Genomic DNA, 22,508 nt, shown 5'->3' with positions numbered 1-22,508 from the left:
GATTTGTGATTGTTGTCAGTGTCTGCTGCAATTCTGCCATCATAGCTGACTTTAGATGATTTCATGAGGGATCTCAAGTTGTTGTTGAGGCTAATAAGGAAGTTTTAACACTTGGGACTCCACCCATTTCTGCAACAGTTTCTTCCTTCTGTTGTTCAGGATATTAATGGCAGGGGACCACCAGATTGGCCTTCAGTGTTTTGAGGAGACTGTCATGGTTCTGTTGGGTATGGCTAGTTCTATGCATTGATGTACACATTTCTACAGTCCATTTGTGTATGATTTGGCAGTCATGCAGGTATTTTCCATTGGCATGGGTGCTGTGAAGTTAGCCACCTCTGCACCTCTGTTTTTAGGAGTCCAAAGTTAGCTTTGGAGAAGTTTTTCAAGCTGACTGCCTTTGTGGGGGCTGTGGGTGAGATGTGGATTTCCATGGTGATTACTCTATGTTGGATCTGACCAGGTAGGAATTGACTACTATTGTCAAGCAACAGTCCCATATGTTAGTAATCAACACAGGTCAAGGATGTTGCTTCCTCTACTGGGTGTCAGAATGAGCTGGTCCATGGCATTGAAACTGATGAATTCCAGGAAGCATTGGGCCAGTGTACTGGTGCTTGAGTATCTTTCCCAGTTGTTGGAGAGGTAGTTGAACTCTCCTAGTATGAGAGTGTTAGGTTGGACCTTGATAGATTCCAGGGTGTTGAGGAATGTGGATTGAGAGTCTAGGGTAATGGATGGGGACCTATAGCAGGCTATGACCTGGATTGCACTATTACCCAATGTCAGTTGTACCTGAAGTATCTCAGATGCATTATGCTGGGATACTACTCTGGCGGTGTGCATATCCATTATTAATATGTAGATACCACCACATTTGGAGCTGTGGTCCATGTTTTGGGGCTGACAGTTGTGGAATGAGTTATAGGCTGGTAGTGCAGGGTTGCTGTCTGCTGCTCTAAACTAGGTTTCCGTTACAGCACAAATGTCAAAGCTCTCCATTTTGAGGAGTGCTTCGAGTGGCTGCATCTCAAGATATAGATGTCTAGTGGTGAGCAGCATGACTCTCAGATTGCATATATGTATAGCTGTTATGGTAGTAATTTGATTTGGAACACCACCTAAAAATGCACTATAGGGGTGGCAAGACAGTTAGCCAGTACCTGGAAACCCAGGGGTGACAGATGCAGGCCATCTCTGGCAAGCCATCTCAGTCTGTCAATCATGTCATCCCAAGCAGACAGATACTGGTTCCCATGAGAGTAACACCAGACACTTAAGCCAATTGTTGAAGTCAATCATTTGTTGTTTGTACTGCGGCATCATTCTGGGTGACAGTAGTATACTGCTCAGGGCTACTGTCATACCTGCCTGGCCCACATAATCTGAGAGCTCCACCATATCTCATTTCATGTAGTCCAGGGATGTGCATCTCAGGTCATTCACACACACATGGACAATTACAGTGTGATACTTATAGTTGTTGTGGAGTGACCAGACTGGTGTGTTATGTGTTGGATTCTGGCACCTGATAGACATCTGACTGTTACCTCCTCCATGTTCAACCTAGTGAGTGGGACATCTGTGTGCCTCACTATTGAGTCACCTATAATTACTCTTTTAGAGAAGGTGGTAAGCCTTAGAGACTTAGGTTGAGGGGCACACTGTAGGTGAGATATGTGTCCTGTGGTTTGTGCTGTGTTGTGGTGGTCAAGTGGGTGTCTGTCTTGGTGGTCTCTGCTGTTTGAGTAAATGTCTATTGAGTGCCTCTGTGAAGGTGGGTGTGTGTTTTTTGTTTGTATGTCAGAGATGTGATAATGGGTGTTCTGGAGGGGTATTTGTTCTATGTGGTGTGGTAGAGGTGTTGACCCTTCTCCTCTTGACCAGCTAATCCAGTCTTCACTGGAGAGTGCATATCTTCCAGTTTGGTGATATAGGGGTATCTCTCACAAGTCTGAGTGTTGGGAGTTTAGAGGAGAGGGTTGTCTGTGTACATGAGACAGTTGCAACAGTGCCTCAGAATGCCCACGTGCAACAGGTTAATGAGCAAAAGCACAGAAAACTGCACTTTAACCATGCCAGGAGGGGTGGTCATAACTACTAAGTATGGGAGCTAATTCCATGAGGAATGACTACTGCTGATGGCTCTCAGGTGTGCTAAAATAATTGATACAAAAACCTGTTGAAGTTTAAAGCTATTACGCTAGTTGAGGTGCAGGAGAGAAAGAACTCGCAAGAGCTAAGGGAAAAATTGAAGGCAGACTTTCTGGCATCTGTAATAGTTTACCTCAGCTGTGCAGTTATCAGCACCTTTGGCCAGTTGTCGGTGCAATAAGCGCTGTAGCACATGTGATAACTGTGTAACACTATAGTACAAATAACTAGATAGGCAGGGGTTCTAATCTCAATACTGGCAAGTGTGTGTTTGTGTGGGAATCATATACTGTGTGGGTTATACCATTTTGAGTTGTGTACCACCCTGTAAACTTTTCATCACCATACTTTACTAGGCCTGCTGATGTAATTTATCTTAGAAGTACGCTTGAAGGATGTGAACTCATGTAAGCCCCGTGGTGCATCTGATAACTGCGTAACACTATAGTAGAAATAACTAGATAGGTAGGGCTTCTAATCTCAATACTGGCAACTGTCTGTGTGTGTGTGTGTGTGTGTGTGTGTGTGTGTGTGTGTGTGTGTGTGTGTGTGTGTGTGTGTGAGTGAAGCATATACTGCATGAGTTATACCATTTTGAGTTGTGTACCACTCTGTAAACTTCCCATCACCCTACTTTACTAGGCCTGCTGATGTCATTCACCTTAGAAGTACATTGGGATGAGGTGAAATCAAGTAAGCTTCATGACGTGTCTAACTGCATAACACCATAGTAGTAATAACTAGATAAGTAGGGATTCTAAACTCAATGCTGGTGTGTGTGTGTGTTTTTGGTGAAGATCATATCCTGTTTGGCTGATACCATTTTGATGTGTGTGTACCATCCACAGCTGTTTACCATCTCCTGATGACATTACTTTATATAGCATGGTAACGGCATCTGTCTCACATGCAGCATGTTAAACCATTGTGCAGGCCATACCAGTCCTCTGTACAGATGTCTACAGAATATCCAGATGTTTTCATCCTATATGTGGTCTGTGTCCCTTAATGCCCATGTATGTGAGATTGTTGCCAAATTGGCTACAGTGAGTGTAGTGACACACATGCCAGCATCAGGTATCATGCCTGACTGAAACATCATGCTGATACAACATCTGCTACACTATCACTTGTCCAGGCTTGTAGGAGCAATACATGACTCAACATCCTATTTCTAGTGGGTTTTCTTACCATCCATGAAGGCATTCAGAACATTACATGTTGTAAGATGTAGTGTGTTATGTCCCATGCATATAATCTATGTGAGGCATGTTATGTGTATGTAGTAGGACACTACATCAAGGTGGAAATGTAGCTTTACTAATCTGTCTATTGCCAACTGTGTTTGTGTCACTGTGTGCACATCCTCTATGTCACTCCTTCCTGTGTATATGCAAAAGATATACCATTTTGTCACCCTGTTCCACCCAGTGAACTCAGGAATACATACCACAAACCTGTCATACACAGTATCATGCATGCCCTCATCAACTGCATCAGGGCTGAGTGTATGGGAAAGAAATTGCAGGGTCAACAGATGTTGACAGGTGAATCTGTCACAGTTAGTGTAATGGCTATGCTTGTGAGGGATCTGCTGACAGTATTTCAGTAACCTGTTCTGTATGTATGAGCCTGTGGTACTACACAATACTGAGCTGACATGTCTGAAGGCTACCTGTCTGTGACAAGGGATATGTATACAAGGTCACACAGTCTGACAACAGTGTATCTCACACACTGTTGCATGTATACACACCTGGTACATGTACATATAAAGCTGTACCTTCCCTATGACATGGTCGGTGTATTCCAACTCTGCCATATTCTCTCTTGGGAATGTCTGCAGGGCAACAGCCTGCAGACACACAGACACCTGGAACACAAACAGAATACAGCATGTCAGACTACATTCAGTCAGTAGTACTAACAGCAATAATGCATCGCTAATAAGGTACATACACCTGTATGTGTACCCATAACAAATGCAAGCAGACAGCATCTTACATAGTATTACATAGCTACACTGTATTATATTCACTTTGTGCATCAGACCCATATAAGCATGTCCCTGCATCGATGGTATGGATGACAGGGATGTGGCACAGGTACCATCATATGCACAGGGTGTGGTATGGGTTTGCCAGAGGCCTAGGCTGGGCCATATGGTTGACATCATGTGTGTGTGTGTTTGGAGGGATATCCAATAGATGGGCTGTGCAGAGGTGCTGTTTGTGTCTGGAAGTGACCTGCCTGTGATACAGATGTGTGTGTGTGTGTATGTATGCACACAGTCATGCCATGTGGCTGCCCTACACAGGGGTATGCTGGACAGCTGTGGACCGTACATGGCAGGGTGTCCAGTTCACTGTCTCTGGCCACAGACATGGGAATTGGTCCTGCCAGGAGTATCACTGGCACCACCAGGCCCAAGGCCAGATGCAGGACTGCTTCCTGATGTTGACTGCTGTCTGCTGAATCCATGCCCCTGATGGGACTGGACAGGACCACTTGCCCATGGCCTGCTCTAGTGTGATGTGGACAGCAACCCACCTTTGGTAGAGCTGGTGTCACTGCCACTACAGGAGTGTGAAGGTGCATGGCCCTGTAGACTCTCAGCTGTTGCTGGTGCTGACCTATGTCCACATGGCCGATGCCCATCTCCCACCACATACTCTAACACAGACATGGCACGATTGAGGATTGCCAAGGTCTCACCCCACCATCTATTCATGACCACAGTATTTTGACATGTGGTCTCAACAAGGTCATGTATGTCACCATGTAAATCTGGAAGACTTGCATCCACCACCCTAAGTATTTGTCTGGTGTGGCATTCACTATGTGCCTGTGCATCCATGACAGCCTGAAACATGCGTCTGATGACTCCAGCTGTGGCACTTGCAACAGCGTCTTGATGAGCAGTGGTCCTCCTGCAAGCACCCCTGTACATCTGATGCCTGTGTGGGACCTCACCTGCACTCTGGCTATGGCCAGTGTCTACACTCACACCTACCATAGTCACCATACTAGCCTGTTCCATGCCAACACCTGATAACTGTCCATCATCTGTGGCCACTGGTGAAGGGATTTGTGTGGGCATTGCTACTGTGTGTGGGGATGGTGTGGACAAGAGTGGGATGCCAACCAATAGCACAGATTCAGCCCCTGACAACCCCACCTCCACCTCAGTATTCCTATCATCATTGTCAGATTCTGCAGAGACAATGACATCAGTTTTCAAATCGGAGAGACCCCGAACCCCATCGCTACCTGTGAGGGGAAGACAATATATGTACATTAATACCTGCACTTTGAGGTTGGCTGGTACACACATGCACACACACACACACACACACACACACACACACACACACACACACACACACACACACACACACACACACACACACACACACACACACACACACACACACACACACACACACACACACACACACACACACACACACACACACACAGAGGTTCCTATAACATAGTCGAACTTTTACAAGTTCGAACCACATATGGTCGAGACCATACATTTGAATTTGTAAACTTTTGAGTGTTTGAATGGAAATCTCCGTAAGCGGAGATTTCCATTCACTTCAATGTGGTGCAATCTCGGAGTTGGTATATTTAAGTAGTGGGGGGTGTGGGGATGCAGGGGGGCTTTTGAAAATAAAAATAAAACCACAAGTGATGATGGAGCACTATATCACACAAAATGAACTTTTGTTTGTGTGATATAGTGCTCCATCATCACTTGTGGTTTTCTTTTTATTTTACCAAAGTTACACAAAGTGTGAGACAAGTCTGCAGTTTTCTTTGAAGTTTTTGTTTTGTGCGTTGTGTAGTTATTTTTTTAGATACTCGAAGTTCTGCAACGTCGGACATAATGTTTTGACCATAAGGTGTTCAGAGTTATGGAACTTCAACTATCTAATATAGACCCCCCCCCCCCCACACACACACGCACACATACACACACAGGTGAGGTGGCACAAATCTGTTGCACCGACCACACATTACCCAAATGGTGACATACATAACACACAGCCCTCAACATCATGCATTGCAGCCAATTTTACTACATGTAACTAAAAATATAGAGCTCTGGGATACAAGATTAATATTAGTAGGCGATGGCCCTTCCCCAGCATAGACTGCACCCATGTATACATCATTGCTGTTCACCTGTATAGCACAGTGTCAAGTACTACAGAACATACCTCACAACTGTACAGATCCTCACAGGATGTGTAGATGTCTGGCTCATATTTTTGCTCTGTTTCTCATAACCCTGTGTTTCTCTGATACATAACTGGGATGATCTGAGGAGTGACATCATTGATTAATGACATATATTTGAGTGTCAGACCTCCAAACCAACAGTAAATGTATGGTCACACGATTCCTGTTACACCACCAACCTTCTAAGTTTACAGTGGATATAATAAGTGTACACAACCCTGTTAACATGCCATGTTCTTGTAATATATAAGATGAGACCACAATAATGCATTCAAATATGTTACCCACCTTTCAAGTGCCATATGACCTGTGCAATCCAATTGATAAACAAACAAATGTGTTATGTGTAAAATATAATGACTGCAATATGTACAATATGGTGGTTGCACAAGTGTGCACACCCATAAAATGATACTTTGTTGAAGCACCTTGTGAGTGACTTACAGCATTCACTCTTCTTGAGAAGGTGTCTATCAGCATGGCACATCTTGATTTGGAATTAGTTGGCCACTCTTCCTTGCAAAGGTCACCCAACTCAGACTGCAAGGGCAGCCCTCATCAGGTCACACTGGTTTTTTTCTGTCTGGTGCAGGTCTAGGCTCAGACTGTGCTAATCCATAACCATGAGTGTGTTCAGGTGGAGCCATTCTTAAGTAGCTTTGGATGTATACTTCAGGTCTTTGTCATGTTGAAGCATGACACTCCTCCCCATCCTCAGTGTTCTTGCAGATGCCTGATGGATTTGGGCCAGATGTGTGTGTTATTTGGAAGTGGTCATAATTCCCACCACTGTGACTACAGGCCGAGGTTTGGCTTTGGAACAGCATCCTCACAGCAGGCCACTGCCACCAGTGTGATTCACCATGGGGATATTAGTCTTCAGGTTAAAGAGAGGTGTTGTTTGTGCACCACACATACCTTTTGGTATTGTGACTGTGAGGTCGATCCATAGTCTCATTACACCATAACACATTTTCACACATGCCTTTGGGAGACCTGATGTGCTGTATTGCAAACTGTATCCACCCCTGGATATTTTTTGGTGTGGGGAAATGCTTCCATCTTCTGAACCTACCCCATAGGCCAGACATATGCAGACTATGGGAGTGTGTTCTCACATGTAGTACACAACACCAATACTTGCAAGAGATTCTTGCAACTCCCTCAGTGTTGCTGTATGTCTCCTGGCAGCCTCCCTGACCAGTTTTTGACATGTTTTGTCATAATTTTTGGAGGGATACCAGGTTCTTTTCAACAGCACTGTTGTCCCATATTCAATCCACCTTTTGATGACTGTCTCCACTGTGTTCCATGTTGTATGCAGTGCTGTGGTAATGCTGTTGTACCCTACTCCTGACTGATACCTTTTAAATATGAGATAGCTTTGCTGCTTTGTAAGCTGTCTGCAAGCCATGGCTGTTGCTGCTGCAGGCAGCTGAGCAAATGTCATGAATATCCTACTTGGACAGCAGACTGTTATTTGCTGTTACTCAGAGTGCCTTAACTTGATGGCAGGTGTGTACCCAAGCAGACTGAATGCTGTCAGTAAATCACAAGCTGCTGCAATAAAATATTATTTGAAGGGTATGCACATGTATGCATCCAGCTTATTGTAAGGTTTGTATACTCCATATTTGGTGCCCAACAGACTGATTGGTTTTACAAGTGAATTGTTTATATTATAGGTCACATTACAGGTTGGAAAAGTTGTGAACTGACATATTGTGGTCTCAATTTGTATATATCACAGACACCTGGCATCTTAACAGGGGTGTGTACACTGTTTATATCCACTGTATAAGAGTAATGTTTCACACATGTCCCTACCTTAGGCCGTTTGTCCCCCCATTTTGTTGGTCTCTGTCTGGAAGTCTTGCACTGACGGGTTGTGACATATGCTACAGGAACTTTAAATTTTCTTCAGATAGGCCTCTGTGGTGACCACTGTGATGCAATGCAGTTAACACCACCACAAGTGAACATGCACATAAAGCAATATGGCTATGAGTGATGGTTGTGTGCATGGTACATTGCATGACCTTCACATGCCTGAGGTATTGGCAAACCACAACAGAACAATTCCATACTCACCAGCTTCAGGCTGCCATCCCACATGCAGACCAGAGGGACATAGGTGATTGTGGGAGAGAAGTATTGTCAGCAGACTCACATGTGGCATTGGTACAGGATGGATGTAGCATGTCTGCACATTTGCAGTACAACTCTGAGTACTACACAATTTGCTGTCCTTCACCACAGATGTGCACTTCTGTGCATTAGAAAACCCCATCCACAACTGCAATCTGACCTGACATATGCACATAAATACTCTACAAATACAAGTATGTCTACTACACTAGTCTAGTAATCTCCACTGAGGCCTTATATGCACGCCCCATCATGTGGAGGGTCTGTACTCTGATGTTGTACTGGGATGTGTACCCCAAGATTGCCAATGAGCTCCTCAGTGGGTGTCAGTGAGGGCTGCATGGCTGAGCCCCCACCTGTGGCTGTGCAGTCCCTGGCCACTGCAGCAACCCTTTGCCAGGTATGGTGTATGAGGTCATTTGCATAATGCTGGACCTGCTGGTATATACGTGCATGCAGGCCAACATCTTTCACCCTGTGGACAAGGTAATCCCACAGGCTGGTCCTCTCCCGCAGATATTGCCAGCTCCAGCCAAACATTATGGCATGGTTCTGTGGTATGGCTTCTATGATTATATTTGACTCGGCCACTGAGAAAGTTGACCTTTGCTGATGCAACATTGCATCTGGAAGACATAAAAAGGGAAACACATCACAGGACCTCATACATTTGGCAATAGTTTGTACAGAAACTGCACATCTACATTGAATGCCAGTAGCCACCACTCACAACCACACCATACCCCTGTAATCTATCAGCACTGTATCAGCTTGCACTGCACTCCTGGCCATGATGTGTCATATTCCCCCCAGTGAGGGCTAGTTAATTTCATAATCCTCTATTCCTCATTCATGTCTGTGTAGAGGGATGACATTGGCCATCTTCCACATGGATGGGGTATGGATGGTGCCGAGGCTTGATGTGACTACAGTGTGTAATGGAGCTGGGAGCACATGCCTGAGTTCATGTAGGATGTGGACAGGGATGTTATCAGGTCCCATGGATACTTACATTTGTTGCCTTTCAGTAGGCAATATGTACCTACTCTCTATTGATGAGGGGAAGGGTGTGGGTTATGTGCATATCCACATATAGTGATGCTGAGCCAGGGGGTGATATTTTCTCTAAACCTATCTGCAGAAGGTTGTCTGTAGCTATGTTGTGTATGTATGTGGTCTGATTGACCACCATTACAGGGTGGGGCAGTTTGTTGCCTCTGAGATTGCAGACATATGTGATGATGGTCTTGTGATTGGTCTTGGTGGATGTGTCCAATTTGTACTCAGTTAAACTTACAGTACTCCACCTGTGACTTTATATGCTTGATCAGACAAAGATTGACTTGATGCGAAGTTGGTGCCTGCTCCTAATTTGCCCAGTACAGCCAATATAGGGACCAAGTCTGTGGTTTGTGTATTGCTGCTGTCCAGCAAAGGGGATTACTCTACTTTGGCGGAGGCAGGTTTTACAAGTAAGGTATTGCTAAGTCCATACAGCTATGTTGGTGTTCATATATCTGTTTGTAGTAGGCATGGACACAAAGTCATAACACATTTGGACACCTCTCCAATTTAAAACAGATAATCATGCTTATTGTAGTACCCATGGCTGTGTCAGGGCAATGCAACAACCAGTAGCTGCAGAAATGTCACTCTGTTGGATGCACAGTAACTAAGATTACACGTGTGTACAACATGTACATCTTATTTAACTGACATTTTGCATCCCATGTCTGTTGTTATGAGGTGGCCAGATACACCTACTCATACTTACATGTGCACAGGTAATACCTGCTATACATTTCTGTTCTATGTCAGTATGGCACACTGTATTCACACTCTTGCTGTCCAGTCATCCCTTTCAACCTGTTAGAGCAGGACATCTGCAGGATGCCACACATACATGGGGGGCAATGGGACAAAATTAGTGACACTGTCTTAATATTGTTGTAACACATGAGTCATTCGATAGCACAGTAGCCTTTGCATTGGCAGACATACCCTGGAGGATGTCCAACACTCATATGGCAGGAAGAGAGGAGAAAAGCTAGGACTGAGGTAGTGAGGGTAAGAACTTTTAATGTTGGTAGTATGACTGATATAGGGAAAGAGCTAGCTGATATGATGGCTAGAGGAAGGTGGATATATTGTGTGTGCAAGAGATCAGATGGAAGGGGAGTATGGCTAGGTGTACCAGAGACAGGTCACAATTGTGCTATCAGGGTGTGGATGGGAGGGGAAAGGGGATAGGGGATAGGGGTTATACTGAAGGAACAGTATGCCAAGAGTGTTTTTGGAGGATGACACGAGTGTCTGATAGAATCATGTTTATGAATCTGGAAATTGATGGTGTAATGATGAATGTTGTTAGTGCATATGCTACACATGTTGGTTGTGCGATGGTTGAGAAAGAGAAATGTGAAGTCAGTTGGATGACATGGTGATGACTGTACACAAGGATGACAGAGTGGTGATTGCAGCATATTTCAATGGCCATGTTAGTGAAGGGAACAGAGGGGATGAGGAAGGGATGGGTATGTATGGCATTAAGCAAAGGAATGCAGACAGTGAGATGGTAGTGGATTTTGCAAAATGGATGGACATGGATGTGGTGAATACATACAATAACAAGAAGAAGGAACATAGGGTGACATACAAGAGTGGAAAGAGATGCACACAGGTGGAATATATCCAATGTAGGAGGGCCAGTATGAAGGAGATTGGAGACTGTAAAGTGGTGACAGGGGAAAGTGTAGTTAGGCAGCAGAGACTGTTGGTCTCTAAGATGACATTGATGATCAAGAAGAGGAGGAGTGTGAGGGCAGCACCAAGGATCAAATGGTGGGAACTGAAAAAGGGTGATTGTGAGGTGGAGTTCAGGGAAGAGTTAAGACAGGCACTGGGTGGCAGTGACGATTTACCAAATATCTGGGTAAGTACAGCAGAGTTAGTAAGGGAGATGGCTAGAAAGGTGCTTGGTGTGACATGTGGATGGAGGAAGGAGTACAAAGACACCTGGTGGTGGACTGAGGAGGTACAGGACAGTATACAGAGAAAGAGGTTGGGGATGAAGGAGTGGGATAGTCACAGAGATGAGGAAGTAGACAGGAGTATAAGGAGATGAGGTGCATGGCAAAGAGAGAGGTGGCAAAGGCTAAGGATGAAGCATATTAAGACTTGTATGACAGGTTGGTGGTGCTGCGGTAGCATTGTCACCTCATAGTAAGACGCTGTCCGGTTCGATTCTCAGCTAGAGCATCTTCTGCTTGGAGACTTGTGTGAATGGGCATACCTTCATTGAAGGTTGTGCATCAGGGCTGGTAACTCGGCATGTAAAAATCAACTACCAATCATTAGTGGACCGGAGTTCCGCTGTGGCGACCCCTAACCGGGAAAAGCCAAAAGACACAAACAATGACAGGTTGGACACTAAGGAGGGGTTGAAAATGACTTATACCAATTGGCTAGACAGAGGGACTGAGCTAGGAAAGATCTGCAGCAGATAAGGGTGATAAAGGATAATGAGGGAAACATACTCACAAGCGAGGAGAGTGTGTTGCGCAGATGGACAGAGTACTTTGAGAGGCTGATGAATGAAGAGAATGAGCGAGAGATGGTTGGATGATGTGGGTATGGTGAATCAGGAAGTGCAATGGCTCACCAAGGAGGAAGTAAGGATAGCTATGAAGAAGATGAATACTGGAAAGCCTGTTGGTCCACATGACATAGCTGTGGTAGCATGGAGGTGTTTAGGGGAAATGCCAGTGGTGTTTTTAACCAGATTGTTTAATGATATCTTGGAAAGTAAGAGGTTGCATGTGGAGTGGAGAGAAAGTGTTTGTGTACCATTTTAAGAATAAGGTTGATGTGCAGAGCTGCAGTAACTACAGAGGGATAACATTAATCAGTCACAGCATGAAGTCATGGGAAAGAGTAGTGTAAGCTATGTTAAGCAGGGAGGTGATGAGTAGTGGTCAGCAGTATGTTTTCATGCCAGTAAGAGCACTACAGATGTGATGTTTGCTCTGAGAGTGTTGATGGAGTAGTACAGAGAAGGTCAGGAGTTGCTTTGTGTCTTTCTGGATGTAGAGAAAGAATATGACAGGCTGCCTAGAGAGGAGTTGTGATATTGCATGAGGAATGGCAGAGATATATGTAAGACTGGTACAGGATATGTACAAGGGTGGTGTGACAGTGCTGAGGTCTGCGGTGGGAGTGACGGATGCATTTAAGGTGGAGGTGGGATGACATCAGGGATCTGCTGTGAGCCCTTTCTTATTTGCAATGGTGATGGATAGGTTGACAGACAAGATCATACAGGAGTCCCTGTTGACTACGATGTTTGCAGATGACATTGTGATCTGTACTGAGAGTGGGATACAGATTTAGGAGACCCTGTAGAGCTGGAGATATGCTCTAGAGAAGAGAGGAATGAAGGTCAGCAGGACTAAGACAGAATGTCTGTGTCTGAATGAGAGGGTGGGTAGCAGAATGTTGAGGATGCAGGGAGTAGAGTTGACAAAGGTGGATGAGTTTAAATAATTGAGATCAACATTTCAGTGTAATGACGACTGTGGAAGACAGGTGAAGAAGAGAGTACAGGCAAGATGGAGAGGGTGGAGAAGAGTGTCAGCACTGATTTGTGACAGACAAGTACCAGTAAAGTGAAAGGAAAGGTCTACAACAGGGTAGTGAGACCAGCTATGTTATATGGGTTGGAGACAGTATCATTGACAAAAAGGCAGGAGTCAGAGCTGGACGTGGCGAGTTACAGATGTTAGAATTTGCACTGGTTGTGATGAGGTTGGACTGGATTAGCAATGTGTATATGACAGAGTCAGCCCATGCTGGACAATTTTGAGATAAAGCCAGAAAGGCAAGATTACATCGGTTTGGACATGTGCTGTAGAGGGATGCTGAGTATATTCTGAAAAGGATGGTAAGGATGAAGCTGCCAGGTAAGAGGAAAAGAGGAAGGCCTCAGACAAGGTTTCTGGATGTGGTGAGAGAAGACATGCAGGTGGTTGGTGTGACAGAACAAGATGCAGAGGACAGGCAGAAATGGCAACAGATGTTCCACTATGGTGACCCCTAATGGGAACAGCTAGAAGAAAAAGATGTCTTCACAGATTTTCCAGTGATTTGCCAGACATAACACACTTGTATATGTAAATGACTACAGGCACACATATGGTCAGTGTGCATAACACTGGATAGTTTAATGGTATGAGTTCAGTATATCACATGCAGTTCAACACACACATGTGCAACAGTACTTTACTATGCAAATACCATGTATAGGTCTCTGATATGGTTGAAACAACCAAGTATATCATAGTTGCATTCACAAGTAAGATATGCATATGTATGACATCCCAGTAGCTGGCCTAGCATTGTCACAGTCAGTATTGTTCAACACACACTGCAGTAGTAGTCATATGTGAGCCATCCTTTCCTGTGGTGACTCAGGGGCCTGACCTATGATCTATATCACTGCAGACAGACCTAGATGCTATGGCCATAGGTTCTGATCAGCAATATATCAGTACAGCAAGTCTTGTTGAGACATATATGTTACAGTTCCTATTTTCCATTCCTACATACCCCCTACGGCAGTCCATTACATGCTTGCTTGTTTGACATACTTGTTTGTTTTATTCAAGTGTAGGTGGTTATGTCCTGCTTGATTTTTCTTTTTCTTTTCACTGCTTTTCTCTCTCTCTCTCTTTCTCTCTCTCTCTCTCTCTCTCTCTCAAGGATGTAGGGTGTACATCTGTTTTGCACAGACAGCAGCTTGCCTTTTGTAGGTAATGCTCATGAGCAGCTGATGGCCTGTGCACCAATTGGTGCCCCCCACTTGCTAATTGCATGTAGGACAGCTGTGTTGTTATTCATATAGCTAATGACGTGGCAACACACTCCTATCATTGAGTACATCATGTGAGCATTGGCCCTTTTCCTTGCCAGTGAGAACTTCATGGAGGTGTGTGAACAGCAGCATCACAGAGGGTATTTGGAAATACCTCTTGCAACCAAAACTGTGGATACAGGCCAACAAAATATGGAAGAATGTTCCAGAAATAGGGACAGAATGTAATTATTGCTGTTATACATTTGGGTTAATGCTAGTCTAACAGGGTTTGTGTGGACATGGAGTTTCTGCCTGATTTTAACTCTGACAGTGTTATGTGTTTGGCATAACTTTCACCTGTAGGGCTATCCACAGAATGGCCAGAACTTGGACTCCTATGTTTGATGTGTTCCTCAGACATTTTTAGTATTTGGAAAATTAGTAGCATACTCTGGGGATTGCAGTCAGTAACTGCTAACATCCATTTGTGTTTCTGACTGCATAACACTCAGAAAAGTTATGTTACAGCTAACCCTGTTAACAGCAAAATTTTCAGTTTATAACAACAATATTTCAAATATACCTCTGTTTTTGGGCCTCTTTCCCACAATTATGTCAGGCTTTGTCCAGATGTCATGCAGTAAGAGGTTGATAGGTATGGTATATGATTATTTAGTGCCTACATTCCTGACCTTATCCCAGTGATGTAGCAGACTGTCAGGCATGTTATGTGGAATACTTTATATATGAGGGGAAAGCCTGGACATTCTGTGGGATGCTGTACAGTTGAGAGGTCTGTGTATTTCTGGAAATTGTTGACAGACTGTCAGGATTTTGTAGCAGTGAATTGTGTCAATGTTATTTAGCCTGTGTAGGGAGGGGCGTGGATGTATGTGTTATGGCTCCTTTTCTATCTGTCTGTGCATGCTGCTCCTGTTTCTAGTTGTCTATTGGCTGCATATGTTTGTAGGGGCAGACTGAGGCATGTCCTATACCATGGTCAGGCATCATAGTACACTGTGAATTGGGCCAGTATATGTGGGGGTAGTGTGTGAGTGGCAAACATGTTGAGATGTTTTTGTTCACACAGTCCATATACTGTAGTCTTCTTTTGGCATTGTGGCTGTGGTTGAATTGGTTGTGGGTATGCACTTTCACACTGGTGTCTGTTTTTCAGTGCTGTGACATCCCTGCAGTGCCTGATATATTTGCCACTACATGTGTAATTCCCCCTAGCAGATTTGGGTTAGTGTTGTGTCAGTCTGACTGTAGTTTCGACAGTGCTTGGTGACACGCTTAGCAGCTGAGTGTAGTTTCCTTAATGTGATGTTATGTCAGGATATTTGTAGGATGTACTGTTGCCTGGCCCCCATAAGTGTTGTATGTTTCTGACACATCAGTGATGTGAGGATTAGAGTCACTAACTAGTGGGAAGTAATTGAGTGTTGGACTTGTGCTGTTTCAGTCAATATATGTTAGGACAGACATGAGGGTGTTACTGCAGCAACTGTGTCAGCTTATCTACTCCATTATTTCAGATATGTCCCTATTTCCATGGCTTTCTCCCCCACTTTGTCAGGCCTGGCCCAGGTTCATTGCACTAAGGGGTTCTGAGCCTACTTCTGGACTGTCTGGATTGTTGAAGTATGCCCAGGTTTATTGCTCATATTTCTGATCTGTTCCACAGATGCATTATTTTCATATCCCTGGTAAATCACTGGGATGATCTGAGGATTTCCAACAGTTAATGATGACATACACTTCAGTTTCAGAACTCACATCCTTCAGAACATGTATGTTGAAACAAACCCTGTCACTCTAGCAACATTCTACATTTATAAGAGTGATATTTAAAATATGTCCCTAGTTTTGTCCCATTGTCCCCCATTTGGACAGCTTTAGGCCAGATTTCTTGCAGTAAGAGGTTGGTAGGTATGGTTCTGAGGTATGACTCCACTATATGTTATGCGCATATAGGTCTACCTGATTATGCTGAAAGCTGAGAAGAATGACAACGAGATAACCGACACTGGAAGATCGACAACAGAGAAGACCAACAGTTGAGAATCCCGATGCTGAGAACACCGACATGTTAAGGTAAGTGTGCGATAGGGATGGATGTTAGGATCAGGGTGTGGGTAAGGTAAGCGTGTGATAGTGATGGACGTTAGGGTAGGGTGCGGGTAAGGTAAGTGTTCGATAGTGACGGACATTAGGTTTAGGGGCGGGTTAAGTGAGTTAGGGTTAGGGTGCGGGTAAGGTAAGTGTGTGATAGGGACGGACGTTAGGATCAGGGTGTGGGTAAGGTAAGTGTGTGATAGTGATGGACGTTAGGGTAGGGTGCGGGTAAGGTAAGTGTTCGATAGTGACGGACATTAGGTTTAGGGGCGGGTTAAGTGAGTTAGGGTTAGGGTGCGGGTAAGGTAAGTGTGTGATAGTGACGGACTTAAGGGTTAGGGGCAGATTAAGTGAGTTAGGGTTAGGGTGCGGGTAAGGTAAGTGCAATAGTGACAGACCTTAGGGTTAGGGTTTGGGTTAAGGTTAGTGCATATATAGTTGTGTATGTAAGGTTTAGTGTAGGTTTGTAAGGTTTTTGGTGTGCTTGTATTGTGTGTGTGTTTTTTGGGAAAGTTATTTGTTTTGTTGATTGTCGGGATTGTGGTTTGTCGGGCATGTGAAGTTTCGTGTTTTTGGACTTTCGGTTTTGTCATGTCGGTTATTTCGTTGTCAGTGTTTTGGCATGTCGGTGTTATCAGGTAGACCCATATATATATATATATATATATATATATATATATATATATATATATATATATATATATATATATATATATATATATATATATATATATATATATATATATATATATATTTTTATATATGTATAATTTCTTTATATATATATATATGTGTGTGTGTGTGTGTGTGTGTGTGTATGTATATATATATATATATATATATATATATATATATATATATATATATATATATATATATATATAACTATTTATATTATGTATATATTTGTCCATATATATATATATATATATATATATATATATATATATATATATATATATGCATCTCCATACATATATACATGTGTATATGTATAAATATGAAACCTGACTGATTCTACGGAATCTTTTCCTTACTGTTGAATGAACATATGTTGGAAAAAGCATCAGCAATCCATACAGCTCAACTGGTGCAGTGGTACATTGCTCTGTCTGGTGTGCAGGGCCCTGTGTTCAAGACCTGCCAGGGCAGATAATTGTGTTGCTCTTACAACCGCTTACTGACACTTACACCTACACTAATTCTTTAAAAGAAAAAAAAAAGGGGTGATAGGAAAGTGGTGAAAAAAGGGGCATGTAGAGGGAAGAACAATATGCCTCACTGTGACCAATGACTGGTGTCAGAACCATGGCCTTAAGCTCAGTGCCAAAATATGTGTCATCATCTCCTTTGGGAAAAACCCGGTTTCCATGAATTACCACACTAATGGTAGTTCGCTGAGCACAGAAGACGTTCTAAGAGATTTGGGAACACATGTTGGCAGCAACCTCTCTTTTGATCAGCACATTGCCACTGTGGTCAGAAAGTCCTTCTATGTGGCACATCTCATTACTAAGGCTTTTGCATCCAGGAAGAAGGAGGTCACTGTCTCCCTCTACTCTTCCCTCATTAGGCCAGTCATCGAGTACAATGCCCCATTTGGCATGTATCTCACTAGACACCTGCAACAACTGGAGAGACCACAAAAGTACCTCACAAAGAGGATCCTAATCCTTAAACACTTGTCCTATATGGACAGACTCAAAAAACTCCAACTATTCTCTGTCTCATATTGCCTACTTAGTGGTGATCTCTGCTTGACTTACAAAGCCGTGTCTGACCCAGCTCTGTTAGAAATGCTACATCTAAAGAAATCCCAATCCCTCTGCACCACATGCTCCAGAGACCTCAACATCATTACCACAATTAACAGAACATGCTGGAGGGACAGGTTCGTAACCCAGAGACTGCCCATACTATGGAACAGACTTGCCATACATGTCAAGCAGAGCACCTCGCTGACCCTCTTCAAGAGAAATCTTTATGAGTGGATGGGAAACAGAAAATTCACCCCGGGGATAACACCAGTGGCTCTACTCAACAGAAGCACTGGGAACTAAGGTCAGGTGGCACTATGCCAGGGTAATCCTATGGCTAGGCTTGTAAAGGCCCTAGGGCCATTAGCCTAGTATACACATATGAACCTATGATCCTATGAAATATAGCTATGGATGTGCAGGATGGGTGTACGGAAGGTCCATAGCTGTCCATTTCTTATACAACAACAGCTGTGCATTTGTACAGAATTTGGAGGTGAATCTGGACACTCAAACCCCAGATAGAGGGGTGAGGACAACAGAAATGTGTTTTTAAACCTGCTGAGCATTGCTAATGATTGCTCACAGTTCATTCTCATAATATACCACACTAATGACTTCATTTAGTAAGTGTATATGATTTCCATTACATGACATGGCTGTATGTGCTTTCATTACAGTAGCAAGGAGGCAACTATACTGTATGGGACACATTTATACATGGGTGTTTTCACATGTTATATGCACTCACACTTGCATTTTACACCAGCTACACTACCCTGGGTGACAAAAACAACTTACCACATATTTTAATATGAACATAGTGCTTTTAACACTGCTTTTACATGTAAAATAGAATTGCTTGTTGTAGTACTCAATCTGTGTATGCCTGCATACAAAGCTAGGACTCTGACCACTACACTATCTTGGTCTGGGAATTTGATTTGTATATTTTTATTTATTACCTACTGGCTATTATTATTATTTAACTTATTAAATGAGGAGAGTATTGTGGTTTTCAGCCATGTCATTGAGGACTGCTGTCATGACATAATGGCATGCATTTCAGTTTCAGACTTGTATCCTTCTGAACATTGATGCTAATGCATAAACTATTTTTTATCAACTTTCTGTCTTCCTCTGTGCAGATGGGATGACGCTGGTGCTCAGGCTATGGTTGAGTACACTGCAGAATGGGTCTGAGAGCCCATGCCCTTGTTCATGTTGGATGCAGCCAGGAATAGTATCAGGCCTATGGAGACCTCTGTGTGTTGCCTTTGAGAAGGCATTACAGACCTGCTCCTGATCATGAGGGGAGGGGGGCAGGTGCTGTACATGCACATGTGTACCTATGGGGGGATGGGGGTGATGTTTACACTTCACCTGTCTTCAGCTGGTTGCCTATATCCATGACATATGTGTATGTGGTATTACTGACCACCACTACAGAGCAGATATGTGTGTTGCTGTTGGAATTGCAGGCACACATCTGGAAGGCCTAGTGATTGGCTTTGGTGGATGCCTCCAGTGTGCACTCAAAGACAGCCTTAGGGTACATCACCTGTGACCTTATTTGCTTGTGCAGAACAAGGTGACATGGCTTCTAATGAGGCAACTGTTCCTTCTTGGCCTGTCCTGTGATTATTTCCACCTATGATGGTATTTGTATATTGCTGCTGTGCACCACAGGCATTCAGCCTACCTTGAGGGGGTTGATGTTGTCCTGTTGGGTATTGCTGAGGCCATAAAGCTATGTAGATGCCCACATAGTATTGTGGTGTGGGCCTGGACACTGCTTCTAGTTCCAACATATAGGACACCCTTCTTGTGGGCCTTGTCCATTTTCCTTGCCTGTACAGGGGACATTATGGAGGTGTGGGAGCTACAGCTTCACAGACAGCAGATAGAAATACCTCACAGGAAAGAACATGTGGAGACAGCCAAACAACATGGGGGGCAAAGCTCCAGAACTGGGTACAGATTGCATGTCATTAGTGTTGTTATACACATGGAGGGTTGCTAGATTGACAGGGTTCACCTGGACATGCATTTACTGGTTGACTTGACATCTGACAGTGATACGCCTCTGACTTACCTCTCAACTTACCTCTCAACTGGCATGTTGTCCACAGACTGGCCAGATGTTTACCTGTTATGTTTGGTCTTTTCCTCGAACAGCATCTGTTTTTGTGGGGTTAGTAGGATAGTGTGAGGATTGTAGTCAGTAACTGTTGACATCCATTGGTGTTCCAGACATTATATCCTTCAGGGATGTTATGTTACAACAACACGTGTAACACCAACTACTGTTTCAGTTTGTAACACCATTATGTATGATATGTCCCTCTTTCCAGCCCCCTGTTTCACAAGTACTTCACCCATTGTCCAGATGACCTGCACTATGAGGTGCAGAGGTATGGTATATCATTAATTACCAACTGCACTCCAATTATCATCCAGTGACCTGGTAGACTCCTGGCCATGGTATGCAGCAGTGGCCAGGGTTATGGTTCCACACCCTGGTAAATCTGTGGAAATCTGTACATATGACAGTTATGTATGTCTGGCCATTGTGAACAGACTGCCAAGATTGTGTAGCAGTGTTGCATGTAGATGTTTGTTAGGCTGGGTAGGGAGAGGAGCAGATGTGAGTTTCACACATCCTTTACCTATCTGACTCTGCAGGCTACTACAGCTGTTGGTGGTATGCTTGTAGGCGTTGACTGTGAAATGTCCTGCAACACCTCAGGATTCCCAGTACACTGTGAATTAGGCCAGTATATGTTGGGGTAGTGTGTGACACCAATGGGTGTCAACAGTTACTGACTGGCAGTCAGGATATGTTTGTTCAGACAGTCGTTCTACTCTAGAGTTCATTTTGGGTACTGGTATGTTGCAGTCACTGTGGTGCAAATGTTTTTCAGTGGACATTTTTGCACCACTCTCTGCTTTTCACTACAGTTCCATCCCTGTAGGGAATGGTATATTTAAATATACATGGGTAATTGTCCAGAGGTGATGTGGGGAAGTCTCATGTTGGTCTTACTGCACTTCATAAGGTGCTGGGTGACATGTTTGGCAGCTGTCAGGGTATTTCCATTCTGTTAAATCACTGTGGTCATACCTCTACACTGTCCAGAGGCCTAGGCACTGTCCAGATGCATGGCTCATATGATTGGTCTGTTCCCCAGATAGTTGTTGTCCTTGGCAAATCAGTAGGATAATCTGGGGAATGCAGTCAGTAAATGCTAACATCCATTGGTGTTACTGACTTCATATCCCTCAGAAAAGATATATTACAACAAAGCTGGTAACACCAGCAACTGTCTACATTTATAACAGCAATATATTCAATATACCCTTGTGTTTGGGCCTCTGTCCCCCAATTATGTCAGGCTTTATCCAGATGCCATGCACTAAGAGGTTCAGAGGTATGCAGTATCATTATTTATTGCATTTATTCCTGCTACCATCCCAGTGATGTCATAGACCCCAGACATGTAAGAAGGAAGCAGCCACAGATATGAGTCCTGTGCCTATACATTCTGTGAGAGAGCTATGTATGTCTGACAATTATTAAAAGACTGTCAGGATTGTGTAGCAGAGTAGTGTGTACATGCTATTTGGGCTGTGTAGGGAGGGAGTACGTGTGAGTGTCATGAGCCCTTTCTATCTGACTGTGCATGCTGCTCCAGTTTCTGGTTCCCTATTGCCTATATATGTTTGTTACATGCAGACCATGACATGTCCCATAACAGCTCAAGATTCCCACTACACTGTGACTTGGGGCAGTATATGTAGAGGTAATGTGTGATTTACAAATGGGATATTGTTGCTCACACAGACATTATACTGTAGTGTTCAGTTTGCTTACTGGTATGTCACTGTGACTGTGGTGCAATTGGTTGGGGGTATGCCCTTTCACACCATTGTGTATTTTCCATGAGTGTTACATCCTTGTAGTGCCTGTTATATTTGCTAATGCATATGTACAGCTCCAGAGTTGGACTTTGGTAGTGTTATGTCAGTCTTATTGTAGTTTGGACATTGCTTGGTAGCTCAGTGTAGTTTCCCTAATGTTGTGTTATGTCCACATATCTGTAGGATGTCGAGTTGTCTGGCCCCATAATTGTTGTGTATTCCTGACACATCAGAGGGATGATATGAGTATTGAGGTCACTTACTAATGAGAAGTAATCGAGTCCTGGAATTGTGATATTTCAGTCGAT

This window comes from Protopterus annectens, chromosome 9.part0, assembly GCF_019279795.1.
Source record: "Protopterus annectens isolate FY-2018-M chromosome 9.part0, PAN1.0, whole genome shotgun sequence".
In the NCBI taxonomy this organism is placed as follows: domain Eukaryota; kingdom Metazoa; phylum Chordata; order Ceratodontiformes; family Protopteridae; genus Protopterus; species Protopterus annectens.
The sequence above is the reverse complement of the archived record's forward strand: the minus strand, read 5'-3'. Positions refer to the sequence as shown.